Source organism: Halichoerus grypus, chromosome 11 (genome assembly GCF_964656455.1).
Source record: "Halichoerus grypus chromosome 11, mHalGry1.hap1.1, whole genome shotgun sequence".
NCBI classification, from domain to species: Eukaryota; Metazoa; Chordata; class Mammalia; order Carnivora; family Phocidae; genus Halichoerus; species Halichoerus grypus.
Window position 1 is genome coordinate 104,412,141 of NC_135722.1, and position 14,335 is coordinate 104,426,475.

The 14,335-nt window shown below is 35.5% G+C and overlaps 1 protein-coding gene across 6 annotated transcripts in view; it reads left to right on the plus strand.

The window, feature by feature from the left end:
- Positions 1-14,335, plus strand: part of RDX (radixin) — a 97,498-nt gene that overhangs the window by 2,552 nt on the left and 80,611 nt on the right. For 3 of the 6 annotated variants that reach the window (XM_078059030.1, XM_078059035.1, XM_078059031.1), the window contains exon 2: positions 6,919-6,995. The exons of 1 other annotated variant lie outside the window; for it this stretch is intronic. The gene's annotated coding sequence lies outside the window, so the exon portion shown is untranslated. Of the gene's footprint in view, positions 1-6,918; positions 7,004-14,335 lie in introns of all 6 variants that reach the window. 2 more of the 6 variants (XM_078059032.1, XM_078059034.1) reach the window with 1 other exon arrangement.

The window sequence follows — 14,335 nt, forward strand, 5'->3', positions numbered from 1 at the left end:
TGGTGGGAGTCTTGTTTTTTCATCCATTTTTAACTTAATGAATTTTAACTTAGGCGATTTAAAAATGGCAAATTTTAACCAATATTTCCCAAAGACCAAAGCCTAAAAAATGTGTCGTATGAAGATTATGAAGACTGAGCTGTGCCAGTGGACCATACCTGACAGGGTAAAGCTAATATAATTTTATGCTACCGATGTGAATCTGGGAACTCAAGGAAGTCGGGCCCTGCAGGAGACCAAAAGCTAATGGACACTTCGTAACTACCCTAATACTACCCTTGGGGTACTGGATTCAGCAGAACTGGGTTGAGTTGCTGTTGACCCCCCTCTTACAAGGTTATTTTAAACCTCATAGTGTTTTTACTGATAGCTAAAGTTCTTCGGGATCTTCCCTTTTGGCAGCCAGTGAAGCTCACCTCTACCGTGATGGAAGTGGCCAGTCTGACCCCAGAGAGTTCCTCAGCTTCTAGCTTCTTTCACAGAATCCTGCCTTTCTTACTCATTTTAGTTCTTGGTATATTTCTTAATATTAATTTATACTGAACATAAATTTTAAACCATTTTTAAAGACTATGAAAGTAATACATTTTATGACAAACTTTAAAAATCTAGAAAGATGTAAAGGAAAAATAAAGTCCTCTTCACTCCCCAGAACTCCCCCTCCCCCACCCTTTCTCACTCATGTTTTTCATAGGTAATTAATTAATATTAGCACTTCTTTCCTTCTGTACGGAAAATGCCAATACTTACGCAAGGATAAACATACACTTTTTATCTCATATTTATGATTTTAAAGTCTATAAAAATAAGGTTATTTTGTAACAAACATTGAAAGGGTGTTTATTACTGTTAAACATTAATGTTTCTCAGATTTTTATCAGTTGAATGCAGTCACACAGTGTGATTTCCTATAATCTCAAAAGTGTGTTTATGTGTTTGTGCAAATTTTCTTGCTTAATGATTGAAGGTGAAGTTCACTTTTTGTTTTCTCCCTAGAGTACGGCATATGATTGATAGTGAAAAGTGGTGTCCTTTAAAAATATGTGTCTTTGTATTGGGAACTGTTTGGAAAGGAAATATAGTCCATATGATTTACTTCTTTCCTCATTCCATTTAATACTGAACTCTAGCTTCAGCTTCCTGGAAAAGAAGGGTTCACTCAGGTTATGAGTTGTATAGAATTATTTTCTTTGAATAACCAGTATGTATAGAAATCCTTGCAGATTTACTAATTTAAAACACTTAGTTTTATTTAATAGGTAAATGTTATAAATTTGCATATACATATGTTTTGTATTGTTTTTTCCTATTGTAATATATATCAGTTACCCTATAACAGAATTCTAAATTGCATCTTGCAGAGGTTATATATACAATAAGGTAATGACTTTTTTTTTTTTTTTTTTTTACATCAAGCAGTCTAATGTAGATGAGAATGCTCAAGACATGCTGGGTTACTTTTCTACCTAATTTATAGACATTTGAAATAAACTGTTTTTGAGTTTTAGTCAAGTTGGTTTGTTTGAGAAGGATGCTCTCTTTGCTGTTAACCATTTAGAGGAGAGGTCAACAAATTAGTTGGCAGGCCAGATGTGGCCTGCTTTCCTGATTTTGTAAATGAAGTTTTATTGGAACACAGAAATCCCATTTGGTTACATATTGTATATGACTGCTTTTGTGAGCTGTAATGTCAGAGGCCATATATTTTGCAAAACCTAAAGTGTTCACTCACTGGCCCTTTACAGAAAAAGTTTGCCAACCGCTGATTTAGAGAAAAAAAACCTTGTCAAAAGAATGTCTTAGGGGGGCGCCTGGGTGGCTCAGTCGTTGAGCGCCTGCCTTCGGCTCAGGTCATGATCCCGGGCTCAGGTCATGATCCCGGCGTCCTGGGATCGAGCCCCGCATCGGGCTCCCTGCTCGGCGGGAAGCCTGCTTCTCCCTCTTCCACTCCCCCTGCTTGTGTTCCCTCTCTCGCTATGTCTCTCTCTCTCAAATAAATAAATTAAAAAAAAAAAAAAAAAAAAAAGAATGTCTTAGGTACAGTATGAAAGAAGGAGGTAGCACATTGTTTTGTTTTTTTCCCCATGATTATAGAATTTATAAAGTTACGAATTTCAGTATCAGTAATTGGAACAGATAGTTTTTTCTGAGTTGTAGGTAGTCTCTGTGAGCTTTCAGGGCCTTAAATGTTTCTTTTATTTGTGGAAAGTTGAAGTTAAGTAAAACTGGCTGCAGTCAAACTGAAGTGAGCAATCTTTTTTTCAAGGACTTCTGCCACATAAGATACTTTGGCCTCAATAATAGAAAATTCTCAACCTGGCTTAAATAAAGAGGAAATTTATTATCTTACATAATAAAGTCCAGAGGCTCAAGAATAGCTCAGTAATGACATCAAGGACTCCTTCTCTTTACAATTCTCTGCCCTGTGGTCTTTCACATTGGCTTCATAGTAAGACTTTTCCTCTTGTTACAATCTGGCTGCAGCAGGACTAGCATGCCATCCATACAGCCGTACCCAGAGAAATGGGAAGGACTCTCCTTTCCAGAAGCCCCTCAGCAGATGTCTTCATCTCATAGGCTGGGATTGGGATATATTCCATACCTAACTAGTCACTGGTAAGGGTAATGGAATTGCCCTTTCTTACGACTCTCCTTCCACTAGATTGTTTTCCTTCTTCATATACCAAGTGTCTTGGATTCTTTCTTACCCCCACCCAAAGTTATATCCAGTATTGATCTGTCGTACATAATCTAGCGTGATATGTGAGTTCTATCTTCTTGGGTACTAAATTTATTTAAATTATGAAATGGAAAGCGTTGATTCCTGCTAAAATACTTTGAAGGCTGGGGTTGACAAACTGGCCCAGGAGCCAAATGCAGCCTAGTCCCTGTTTTTTTTTGTTTTGTTTTGTTTTATAAATAAAGTTTTATTTGAACACATCATAGCACATTTGTTTACATATTATCTGTGGCTGCTTTCGTGCTACAACAGCAGAGTAGTTGTAGCAGAGACCATATGGCCTTGGAAAAACCTAAGAAATTTATTTATCTGCCCCCCCCCCTTTTTTAAAAAAGATTTTATTTATTTATTTGAGAGAGAGCAGAGAGAGAACACTAGTAGGGGGAGTAGCAGAGGGAGAGGGAGAAGCAGGCTCCGTGATGAGCAAGGAGCCCTATGCCAGGTTTGATCCCAGGACTGAGATCAGGACCTGAGCTGAAGGCAGATGCTTAACCGACTGAACCACCCAGGCGCCCCTTCACCTGGCCCTTTAGGGAAAACGTTTGCTGACTTTAAGATACCATGCCTACATTTATACTTCTGTGCCAAATTGGTGAGTAAGATATTGAGAAAGTTACACTTTAATGGGAATATAGATGTGCTGTACTATAAAGTGTGTTAACTGCTTAAATGCTCTTGTGTATCGGAACAGGAGTTAATAGTGCATCAGTGTTCTAAGCAGAGTCTTCTGTGATGTGAGTTCTGAATGTTGTTTCCTACTTTATTTTTTTAATTTTCCTATTTCTGTATGTTAACTAATAACCTTTCAATAAGTTACAGAGTAGGTGTCGTTTATAACCAAAAATCCTGGCTAGTGCATGGAATGATGCGGGCACATGAATGCAACAGAGGGACCCTTGATAAAAGGGAGAATGGGAATACAGGAAATCTCAGCCATGCTTAATTGAATCTGGAACCGTTTGGCTTTTACTGAGTGTGTGGGATGGATTAAACTTTGTTAGCCATCATCAGGGCTCCTTATATTTAAGACATTTGTGGACTCTAGACTTGGAGAAACTATAAAATTTTAGTTTGGTTATTAAGCAAAGTTGGTGTATATATACCAATCAACAACCAGCATGATAATTACAGTTACCATTAAAAGGGTCAAATTATCTGGCCTTTAAATTTAATTTGATAAGGGTCTTGAATAGAGATGATAGAGTCCTGAACTTGGGAGACCTAGTTGGGAGGAGTTTTTTTCTCCCCCCACTTTCATGTTTGCTGTCTCTTGTAGTGTGTTGCTTATTAATACATTGTTTGGTCATCTTATAACATAAATGAGAGGAAAATATTGCCCTTGACAATGATCAGCAGAAAAAGACAATTGAATATTATATGTAAACTTAATTCACCAATAAAATCACCAACAAACTTCTGAGGGCCTACTGTGAGCCAGACAGCATTCCAGTTTTCTAAAAGGGAGATTTGAATATCTTGAAAATTAGAAGCTTAATGATAGAACTGCCATATAGCTTTGTTGACTGCATGAGAGAGTTTTGTCCAATTTAAGAGATATTTAAGACATTTTATTCTCTTTTGAAAGTAAGCTACTATGATGTCTGGTGTTGCAAAACCTATAAAGCATAGAATTATATGCCAGGATTCACGTCATTTTGGAACTTTGCTTCTTTCCTGCTGCTAAGGTGACTTCCATGAATCTGTTTTTACATTTTTAAACACTTAATGTATTAGTTTTTGGTGTTTTCATAAGTGTAAAATGAAGAACTTGGACTGGATTTAGCTTTCTTAGCTTTTAGCATTTAAAATTAATCAATGCAAATGGTAATGTTTTATTTGTTTTTCTATCCGCCTTGGGAACAATATAGATAAGGTGTTTCCTTTAAATTTCCAGATTTCTGGGGCGCCTGGGTGGCCCAGTCATTAAGCGCCAGCCTTCCGCTCACGTTGTGATCCCAGGGTCCTGGGTTTGAGCCCGCGTCGGGCTCCCTGCTCCGCGGGAGGCCTGCTTCTCCCTCTCCCGCTCCTCCTGCTTGTGTTCCCTCTCTCGCTGTGTCTCTCTCTGTCAAATAAATAAATAAAATCTTAAAAAAAATAAAAAATAAATAAATTTCCAGATTTCTTTTAGAAGAGAATCTGAATTCATTGTAAAACTTTTGTTTTTAATATTGCAATTCTGCTTTATATTTACAGTTTAGAAATTTGCTTTGCATGTAAAAATTGCTCAAAAATGTTGAATATTTGATTTCCTTGAAAATATCCTTGAACAAAAGTCACTTTCTACATAAGCAACTACTTAATACCTTATTTGGAACTGCATATCATCCTTACAGGAAATCCATTTACAGAGGTGATTATACCAGTATTTTTTTTTTTTAATATTTTATTTATATATTTGACAGAGACACAGCGAGAGAGGGAACACAAGCAGGGGGAGTGGGAGAGGGAGAAGCAGGCTTGCTGCGAAGCAGGGAGCCCGACGCGGGGCTCGATCCCAGGACCCTGGGACCATGACCTGAGCCGAAGGCAGACGCTTAACGACTGAGCCACCCAGGCGCCCGTAGAAAAGCATTTTAAAATGCACAAAATAAAATACATTAACACTGCATAATTCCAATTATACTGGAATGCAATTATCAAAATATTAAAATCACAAATTTATGACACAGTAATATCTGTGCTTTTTAATTAATCTTTAAATAAAAATATTTACCAGTGGATCTAATGATTAAACTTCTAAGTAATGATGAGTTATTCTGTAACAGTAAACTATGAAAATATCTGCAATTTCTATTGGAAATAGTCTCTGCTACTGCTAATACTACCAGTTGCCCACATTAATAATGAAAGAAAATGTGTAAAAAAAAAAAAAAAGATGCAACTTTTTTCCCTCTCCAAGTTCAGACACAAAGGCTTATAAAACCTCTACTATACACAGAACTATATTGTATTTTTAGCTCAGTGTTAATTCTGAATTTAATAGCAATATTAATGTACCTTTAGCTACATAATGTCACGTCATTCAAGTGAAGCAAAGAGAGCAAAAAATTTTAGCTCCATTTTGCAAATAAAGAAGGCCAAAACCAAGGACAAGGGTAGTGAATGAAGAAAGTACCTGCAGAATACTCAGTCTTCAGCCACTTTACCTCTTTTACCTAATCTTCATCATAACTACTCTCTTCCCTCTGCCCAAGATAGGTAGGTATCACAATCCTCATTCTTTTAGTAAGGAATTTAAGATTCTGTAACAGTATCTTGTACTGTTCAAGGTTCCCTCTCTCTCTGTCAAATAAATAAATAAAATCTTTTAAAAAAAAAATGCTTTTCTAAGAAGGGCTTCACAGGCTTCACCGGAGTGGCCCATGCAGGGGAAAAGTGATTAAGAACTTTTTTATTGTAGTTATTGTTTTGGTTTGACTGCCGGAGTTACCTTATTAATTCAGTTTATACTTGTCTTTGTTACACTGCTTCCTAATCCCCCAGTAAATTGGCAAAGGAATTCTTTTGTAACTTTTTGGTCTGTGGAGAAACCACAGTTGGTTCAGAGATTGCTTCTATGTCTCAAAAGACAGAAAAAAAAATTATAATGAGGCATGGAGGAAAAGGATATCTTAAGAGTAGAGTTAGGCAGTGTGGTATAAATTATTGAAGCTTCGGTGTAGGCCCAGTATGGACTAGACTTAACACCTGTTTTACCACCTGGCAGGTGGGAAGAGTGTCGTGCCACTGACTTACTAGAGTTCAAGGTGTTTAGCATGAGGCTGTTTTTCCATTGTTTGAGGTAGAGAAGAGGCTGTTTTAGGGTCACCCTCAGAGTTAAAGGACAAAGAAGAGAATATTTCATATGAATGCTTTGTCTGTAAACATTGTATTTAGAGTATATAACCATACAGTTAATCTTCTGGAAATGGGAAATATGTATGCTCGCAGATCTCTTAAAACTACTTGAGTATGTATGTCGCTGCCATGATTGTGCTTCATTGCTTCTGGGGGAGTCAGTGTGGCAGAGAGGTAGGGTAAGACCACTTTTAAGAAACTTAGGAAGAGTAGAGAGGAGGGAGTAAATTTTTTCTCTGTAATTATGTATTATGAGGGTAGATGGGAGAAGAGTTGATTTTTATTAAGTATCTCGCAATGGTTTAGGTGATTATATATTATCATTTTTTTTTTTTTTTTAGAGAAGAAAGGAAGACACTGAAAGACAGTGATTTCAAGATGAATCAGTTAGAGATGGAAACCCAGGACATGTATCTCGGTATCTTGGTATCTTAGCTTTTCATGTGACATTTTATTAAATTGTCCATTCTGGTACTAACAAATTCTAGTTTCAGGAAAAAACATACTAATGCAATCATGGAAGGACTAGAAATGTATTACTGAGGTTAAATATTATATTAATATTATATTAAGTATTATGATATAAATATTTTTCAGTAATAACTAAATTGGCTAAAAAAGCTGCATCCTAAAAAAATTTAAGGTGGGATTCTTATATATGTCATATTATATAAGCTCGTAAACTGAGATATGACCAATTTACTGGAATACTTTTTTTTTAAAATTCTCATCTGATTTTTAAAATTAGGAACTTAACAAAAATAAGACCCTGATTAGTATTAAGTGCCCAGTTCTGTATATTAAGATATCATTTGTAAGGATACCTGCGTTTTACATAGTTAGAACGAGTGGTTACATAATCACTTATACTAATGTAAATGTTGACACAGTTTGTCATAATACACAGAAAACCTGTAGTAGTCCATGTTGTCACGTAGTTTCAGCATTGTAATTTTAATCATTGGCTTCTATAATGAGTACTGCTGAGAATATCTTGCTACAGATTACTTTCTTTTGTATTTCTTTATTTCTTTGGGGGTATAATCCAAAAGCAGAATTTCCTGTTCAGAAAGAAATTGAACTTTTGTTAATATTGACAACTTATTTCTAGAAATATTGAGCCAATTTATGGTGCTGCCAGCAGTATTTATATACTTGTTCAGCAGTACTGGCGTGTATAATTAGGAATTATTTTGCTAGTTTAATGAGTATATAATCAGTAATACCTTAAAGCCATTTTGATTTGTGGGTTTTTTTTTTTTTTTAAGATTTTATTTATTTATTTAATAGACAGCAAGAGAGGGAACATAAGCAGGGGGAGTGGGAGAGGGAGAAGCAGGCTTCCCACCGAGCAGGGAGCCCAATGCGGGGCTCGATCCCAGGACCCCAGGATCATGACCTGAGCCGAAGGCAGATGCTTAACCAACTGAGCCACCCAGGCGCCCCTTGATTTATGGTTTTAATGCAAGACTGTGCATTTGTTTTGTAAAAGAGTTTATAGAGACTTTGTCTTTTAACCATTTACTGAGTGGGGTCTGAGTGATATCTTTATATATTTAATTATTTCTTTACTTTCCATAGTAACTTTTTGTTATGACTGTTGGATATTTTTCTATTGTATTACTTTTATTTTGCTATTTATTTTGTTCTAGGGGTGTGGGGATTTTAAATAAAATATATTAATCTGTTTTCATCATAACATATATTTTTCTTAGTCATTTTTTCCTCAAAAATTAGAATTTTTAAAGTCTCTTTTTGAAAAAAGATTCACCTACTTAGATTTTGTTAAATATTATGGTGAAATTCTAGGTCTGACTTCAGTTTATTTACTTAAAATAATTTTGTTCTTTCATTTTAAAGAAAATGTTCTTCTTATTACAAAAGCTCTACATTTTCATTTTAGAAATTTACAGATTCATGTTAATTCATAGAGACTCAATATTTTGGAGTATAATCATATTCATCTTTTCATTTATACTTAAAAAAAAATTTTTTTTTTAAGATTTTATTTATTTGAGAGAGAGAGAATGAGAGACAGAGAGCATGAGAGGGAGGAGGGTCAGAGGGAGAAGCAGACTCCATGCAGAGTGGGGAGCCTGATGTGGGACTCGATCCCGGGACTCCAGGATCATGACCTGAGCCGAAGGCAGTCACTTAACCAACTGAGCCACCCAGGCGCCCTTCATTTATACTTTTAAAAAAGAAATGTGATTATACTGTATGTATGGTTTTATAACCTGCCTTTTTTTGTGGATATTTTGCCATGTCATTTAATATTTTTCTGTAACATTTTAATTGGTTGCATTGGGGTCTAGCAGAACCTACAGATGTACCATGGTTCATTTAAATATTATCTCAGTATTATATACACTTTTTTCAAAAAAAGATTTTATTTGGGGCACCTGGGTGGCTCAGTTGTTAAGCGTCTGCCTTTGGCTCAGGTCATGATCCTGGTGTCCTGGGATCCAGCCCCGCATCAGGCTCTGTGCTCAGCAGGGAGCCTGCTTCTCCCTCTCCCTCTGCCTACCTGCCTGCCTACTTGTGATCTCTCTTTCTCTGTCAAATAAATAAGTAAAATCTTTTAAAAAATAAAATAAAAAGATTTTATTTATTTGAGAGCAAGAATGAGAGAGAGAGAGAGAGAGAGCATGAGAGGGAGAAGCAGACTTCCCGCTGAGCAGCGAGCCCAATGGGGGACCCGATCCCTGGACTCCAGGATCATGACCTGAGCTGAAGGCAGCTGCTTAACCTACTGAGCCACCCAGGCGCCCCTATTATATATACTTTTATAAATAACACTGTAACTAAAATCTTTGTAGCTCTACCATTGTACACATTTGTTATTATTTTCTTTGGGTAAATTTCCACAAGTGAAATTATTTAGCAATTTTTAAATATCAAATAGGGGAAGACAGGTGGGTGGGTATATGGTATAGCTCTGGACTCTGGGGTAGGTGTCAAAAGACCGTTTGGCCAGTGATTACTCATGCGACTGAGAACAAGAAACTTACATACAGTTGACCTTGTTTCTTCAACTATAAAGTAGCCATAGTGTGACATGTCTTGTCTCCTTTGATTTTTGTTAGTAGAGAATTAATGTATAAGAAGAGCACACAACTGTGGAGTCTTCTCTAAGTACAGGGCATTGTTGCTGAGTAATCACATTGTGTTCAGCTGGTAAATTAAGTGGTAGAACCTTATTCTTTTTCTTAGATAATTTATAACTAACTGAAATAAAACAAGGTGGATGGGGCATTTGGGTGTCTCAGTTGGTTAAGCGTCTTCCTTCAGCCCAGGTCATCCCAGGGTTCTGGGATGGAGCGCTGCGTCGGGCTCCTTGCTCAGCGGGGAGCCTTCTTCTCCCTCTGCCTGCCGCTCCTCTTGTGCTCTCTTTCTCTCTGACAAATAAATAAATAAAATCTTTAAAAAAAAAAAAACAACCCAAAAAACAAGGTGGAGACTAACCTGAACTTTAAGAGAGAGAAACACTGGTCTGAAAACATGCATTTTTAGAAGTCCACCATATCCTTATTTATGGAGGCTTTTGTTAGCTCCCCCCTCACAGTTCATATAGTTAGGTTTGTTGGAAATTTTAAAAGCTTAGTTTGCTTGTGTAAAAAACCTGGTTTTATGTGTGTTGGCCTATGATATATTTTTATTCTTTTATATCTGCAGAGCTCTCTTACTAAACCTAAAACTTTAACATCAATTTTTTTCTTGAAACGTCCTTTTTATAGAGTACAACTTGAAGTAACTCTAACATTGAAAACTTGGATAAATCATTTTTTAAAGGAAAAAGACCTACCTTTATTTCATTCCAGTATTAGATTAATACATAACTTGAAAATTTCTGCAAACCTACATACTTGATATTTATTTACCCACCCAGCTGGCCCTGTGTTTCTTAACTACTTTTTCTATAACTTGAGTGCTTTGACTTAGTTTATATAGTCTGGCATATAATTCTCACTTTCTTTCCCTTGTTCTTCCTTACCGATGAGATTGCACAGGAAGGTTATAACAACTGTATGGTTTAATAAATAACATGATCAGTACCTGTGGAAGCTCTCCTGAGTGTCTTCTAACTTCTTTAGTGTGTAGCTTTGGGGTCAGATATGGTAATGCAGTACAAAATCAGATATGGTAATGCAATAATGTAAAAATTGGCCTAGGACAATTAAAGTTCCTTTAAAAAGTATTTGTTTAAGTAATCTCTGCACCCCGTATGGGCCTTGAACTCATGACCCCAAGATCAAGAGTCATAAGCTCCACTGATTGAGCCAGCCAGGTGCCTCTTAAAAAAAAAAAAAATTTTTTTTTTTTTTAGGGGCGCCTGGGTGGCTCAGATGATTAAGTGTCTGCCTTCAGCTCAGGTCATGATCTCCAGGTCCTGGGATGGAACTCCATGTCAGACTCCCGGCTCAGCAGGGAGACTGCTTCTCCCTCTGCCTCTCCCCCTACTTGTGCTCTCTCTCTCTCTCTCAAATGAATAAATAAAATCTTAAAAAAAAATTTTTTTTTAATTCCTAATACTCTGGTACGAGCAAACCTGAAATACCTCTGTAGGGATATATATACACAACTCAGGGCTCATGGGACTCCTACATTGGGTAGTGGGTTAGGGACACGAGCTTTCTGTCCAAAATTACAAACTCTATAAAGAAACCATAATGAACTGAAAACAGAAAAATTGTGCGGTGACAAAAAATAAACATAGGGATCAAAGGAAGGTTTAAAACAAATTATAAAATAGCATTGGATTATTAAAATGCTGAACTATTGAAGAGGTAAAACATTAGAAAGTAGAGGAATGTTGCACAGAGACATAAAGAGATGGAAAATATGAAAAAGTAGGTATGGACTAGAGAATAAAATATGCAGTTTGTGTCCAATGAGAATTGCTGAATTAAAAGAGAGAATGAGAGAGACAATGGCTAATGTTTTTCCAGAATTTAAGAAAAGCATGCGTCTTCAGAATAAGGAAGCTTATCCAATCCTGAACAAGATAAATAAAAGCAAATCCGAAGACTACCCCCCCCAAAAATTCCTTAAAGCAGAGAAAAAAGGCAGATTATCTCAGAGAATTGAGTTAGATTGACAGTAGATAGCTCATCAGCAGTAACAGATGCCAGAAAAATAATGTCCTCCAAATGCTGAAGGACTAAGAATTTAGAATTCTCAATGCAATTAAATTATTACCTAATTGAAAAAGGAAGTATTCACTGGAGAATTCACTAAACCTATACTTACCTAATAGCATAGCCTAAAAAAATATAAATTGAAAAGTGACAATTTATAAGAAGAAATTAACATCCACAATCATACTTGGGAAAATTTAATACATTTTTTTCTCAAGTTGCTTAAGTAGACTAAAATGAGCAACAGTAGGGAAACTATAAACAAAACATTAAGTACTTGGTCTGGCTTGATCTAACTTATCAAATGCAAAACCTACATTATTGTCATTTATAGCCAGAACAGTTAGAAATGAAATTAAACTGACCGTGTACTAAACATAAAGGAAGTCTTAATGAATTCTTTGACTATGGTATAGTAAAGTTAGAAATAAATAATAAAAAGCGCTTTGCTCCCAGACCTGTAACCATTCCATTTGAAAATTAAAAAAAAAATTTCTTTCTCCCTTTCCCTCTGTGCTCTCTCTCACTTTTGTTTTCTCTTAAATAAATAAAATCTTAAAAAAAAAATTTCTTAGTCATGATTAGAGATCAAAACTGGAAAGGGAAACTTGTAGAACCAATGAAAAAACTACATATAAAAACCTGTGTGGGAAATCACTAAAATGATACTTAGAAAAATGGTATTTTATTTTATTTTATTTTAATTCAATTAATTAACATAGTGTATTAATAGTTTCAGAGGTAGAGATCAGTGATTCATCAGTTGCATATAACACCCAGTGCTCATTATCATATCACGTGCCCTTCTTAATGCCCATCACCCAGTTATCCCATCCATCCCACTACCCACCTCCTCTCCAGCAACCCTCAGTTTGTTTCCTATAGTTAAGAATCTCTTATGGTTTGTCTCCCTCTCTGATTTTGTCTTTATTTTTCCCTCCCTTCCCCTATGATCCTCTGTTTTGTTTCTTAAATTCCACCTGAGTGAAATCATATGATAATTGTCTTTCTCTGATTGACTTCTTTTGCTCAGAAAAATGGTATGGTTTTAAATATAAGACAAGACATTTCAAAATATACTTCCCAGAAAAGGAGATTTATATGTGTGTTTTTAGGAGCTCTGTTGTTGCTTTGTTCTTTTTCTTGGGCTTGAAAGTACTATTTAAAACAGGCACTTTGACCTGAAATGCCTTGAGTACATGTGAGTTTGGAAAGCTCACAGAGTTCATTTGCTAAGTGGTTTAAGCATTAAAAAAAGAGGCAAATCTAGAACAGATCTGGTTTTTAAAAAAACAATACAGTGGTTACACTGTAGATATTAAAATATACTCCAACAGTACAAGTAGGGAAAGAAATTCCCAGTGCTTTATATGAATGGATTGTGTGGTTTGGGATAAAAATTTTAGTAATAGTATTATATACTGATTCAAAAAGTGCTTGTATAATCTGTCTCATTTGTGTGAAGAGTTTAAGGAAATTCTATGTTCTGTGAAATAACAGATGAAGGCAAAAGTATTGTTTCAATATTTTATAGATCTTTTTTAATATTTAAATATACTGATGTTATAAATACATACTTGATTATATATTCAAATGATAAAAGTTATTTTAAAATGTTCTCGACAAAATAGGGGGATACTTTGTATATGGAGCTGCCTTGGACATATTTAGTTTATGACCTTGATGCACATACTAGAAAAGAAAAAAAATTGGGAATTACTTAGATAAAGTTTTAATTTTAGGGAATATAAAATGAGCCACAGAGTAAAGCCAACTAACGAAAAGTGATGAGGAAAAAGAAATTAACAAAAAAAGAACAATAAAAGAAACAGAAGATCAACGAAACTGAAAGCTGGCCTTTAGATCAATAAATTAAGCAAACTTCTGGCAAGATTAATCAAGCAAAAGGGAAGGTAAAATTTAACAGTATTAGGAATGAAAAGATCATAACTGCCAACGTAGTAGATACAAAAAATCATGAGGGAATACTGTGATAACCTTCTAGAAATAGGTCACCAAGACTTGTAGAAAATCAAATTTGGCTATAAGGTAGAGATTTGAGTGTTTTGGCTTTGTTACATTTGAGATAATCTAGACATTGAGCAAGGCAAGTTAGCCTAGCAAGTTCTAGAGATACAGATTTGGGAATTACTAACTTACAGATGTTAAAAGCAGGTCAATTTTGAGGATGTTTTAAGACCTGAGATGATAAGGATGAATTAAGACAATAGTAGTGGAATGAAAAGAGGATATAGAATGAGAAGATAGGTCTGAAGTACATTTAGGTTCATGAAAGTAGGTGACTTACTGGAGGGAGAGAGGGTTAACATTTCCTAGCTAAGAGTTAAGGAAATGAATTTCATAGCTCAATTATTAGATAAAAAATATCTCAGGTAGAGGTTTCTTTTAAAGAGAGGTTTATTTGGCACATGATTGAGTAAAGATTAGGGAAATGATGTTTCATTTTTTTTCAATTTGGAGAATATTCAGGTTTATTGTAGCATATTAAAAAGCAGTTGACACTGAAGTTTTATTTTTTTATTTTTTTATTTTTATTTTTTAAATATTTATTTATTTGACACTGAGAGAGCACAAGCAGGGGGAGCGGCAGGCAGAGGGA